The sequence below is a fragment of the Lactuca virosa genome, chromosome 9 (genome assembly GCF_052849685.1).
Source record: "Lactuca virosa cultivar CGN04683 chromosome 9, Lactuca_virosa_CGN04683_v6, whole genome shotgun sequence".
Taxonomy (NCBI): Eukaryota; Viridiplantae; Streptophyta; class Magnoliopsida; order Asterales; family Asteraceae; genus Lactuca; species Lactuca virosa.
In genome coordinates, this window is record NC_136434.1 from 222,280,889 (window position 1) to 222,282,967 (window position 2,079).

The 2,079-nt window shown below is 36.3% G+C and overlaps 1 non-coding gene across 1 annotated transcript; it reads left to right on the plus strand.

Annotated features, from left to right (window-relative positions):
• The first annotated feature begins 203 nt into the window (after window positions 1-203).
• LOC145141610 (small nucleolar RNA R71) lies at window positions 204-310 on the plus strand. Its single transcript, XR_013722804.1, has one exon. It is a non-coding gene; the product is annotated as a small nucleolar RNA R71 (small nucleolar RNA).
• The last annotated feature ends 1,769 nt before the right edge of the window (window positions 311-2,079 follow it).

Below are 2,079 nucleotides of genomic sequence, written 5' to 3' on the forward strand. Positions count from 1 at the left end.
TCTCTTCAGATTGTGCACCCCCACTGCCTTTTACTCCATCTTGTCTTGGGTTGTGGTACTCTCGAGAGTGTCTTGCGAATTCTTCAATTAACTCCTTGACCTCCCTTGGATTCTTCTTTGTCAATGGCCCTTGAGAGTCAAGGAGTTGTCTTGTCATAACATTGACTCCATCATAGAAAATAGACATCTCTTGTTGGATGTTTAGGTCATGTTGAGGACAATTCCTTAATAACCCTTTGTAGCGCTCCCAAGCTTCGTATAATGACTCCCCTGGTTGTTGCTCAAAGTTGGCTATTGCCTTCTTGAGTTTAGCTATCTTGGAAGGTGGGCAAAACTGATCTAGAAATTGCTCACGTATTTGAGCCCAATTAGTAATTGTACCAGGAAGAAGTGCTTTCAACCAGTCTTTTGCAGCTCCTTTGAAAGTGACTGGTAGCATCCTTAGTAAGATGGTGTCTCTGTTAACATTTGGGACATTGAAATAGTCAGCAATGTCGTTGACTTCATCTAGATGCTTAAATGCATCCTCATGATCCTTCCCATAAAATGGAATATCCTTTAGTGCAGTGAGGATATGTCCCTTCAGCTCGAATGTGGCAGTGGCAGGTATCGCTGGTTGTACTAAACTTGGACCAACATCTTCATGTATTCGCTTCTTGTAAGCTCCCATTGACATTTCTTCAATGTTTTCCATCTCGTTTCTTGGATCGTTCTCGGGTTCACTCGTATAAAGTCCAAACTCAGTCTCGGAGTCGTACTCAGATTCGTTTGGGAAAGGTATTTGATGTATGCTCTCAACTTTGCTCTTGTCCTTTGAAGATGAACTGGACTCTCTCGTTTTCTTCCCCGACTTCTTTGAGAACACTGACTTGAGTTATTGTAAGGGTGTCTTCTTTGGTGTTTGATCCTCCTTTACGTTCTTATCTTTCTTTTTGTGAAGGGCTGACTCTGGATCTTCAAGTGGTGGCACCAAAGGTGTATTGGACCCTCTGGTCATGTACTCCTAAAAAATAAACAAAATAAAAACGTAAAACTAAACCAAAATAGAAAAGAAAACTAAAAACAAAGAAAACTAGGATCACAATATTCACGTCGTGAGTTCTGTAATACTGAAAAAAAATTGAAACTAAAAAAAAATAACTCTTTGCAGGTTTTACCCCACAAAAAGGATCGATTAATTTAAAGCAAATAAATCAGCAATTACTAAGCCGCTCCCCGGCAACGGCGCCAAAAACTTGATGTGCACAAAAGTAACCACTAATTTTATAATTTATAACCTAACTAACTTAACTAACTAAAATGCACCTAGGCAGTGTACCTAGTCGAATTATAGAATAGTTGGGTAAGTTAGGTGTCGATCACAGGGAACGGTGTTAACTAACCAATCTACTTACTACTAAATTAACCTAATTATTAACAGCTTAAAAGGGTTTTATCTGATTTTACAAGATCAGACGAACTTTACTCAAATTCAATCAATTACTAAAAACACTCCTGTTTAGTTTGAATCCACTTCTTCCTTATGGTTAACTAACAATTATGGATTATCAAGTTGGTCACCAAATATTATATGATTAGCAATTTAAGTCCAAATTTACTAATATTTGACTAATTCATGTAAAACTTTGCATGGTCACACACAATCAAACACAGAACCAGTTATAGATTATAGGTATGCTATGTAAGATTTATTATGCAAACACCATTATGGTAATAATTTATGTTCTCTAGCACAACTAAATTTATTTACTTTAATTACTATCTAAGAGTTTGGTCGATCCTAGCTCTAGCAATTTAGTGTTCACTAATTCACTAGGTTAACAAGTTCATGCAGTTTAATATTCACTAACTACACAGAACATGAATTCAAGCAACTAAAGAAACAAATATTAACATGCTAGGTAGTAATAAATCGAACACAAGCAAATTACCAACTAACACATCCAATAGTCATTAAACTAAACCATATGTCAGAAGCTTCATCTAGCTAAACAAGAGTTGCTAGATTCAGCTACTCATAGTAGCAAGTAAACAAACACAAATCAAAGTATAAAACATGTTCAAGTATCAGCAATTAAA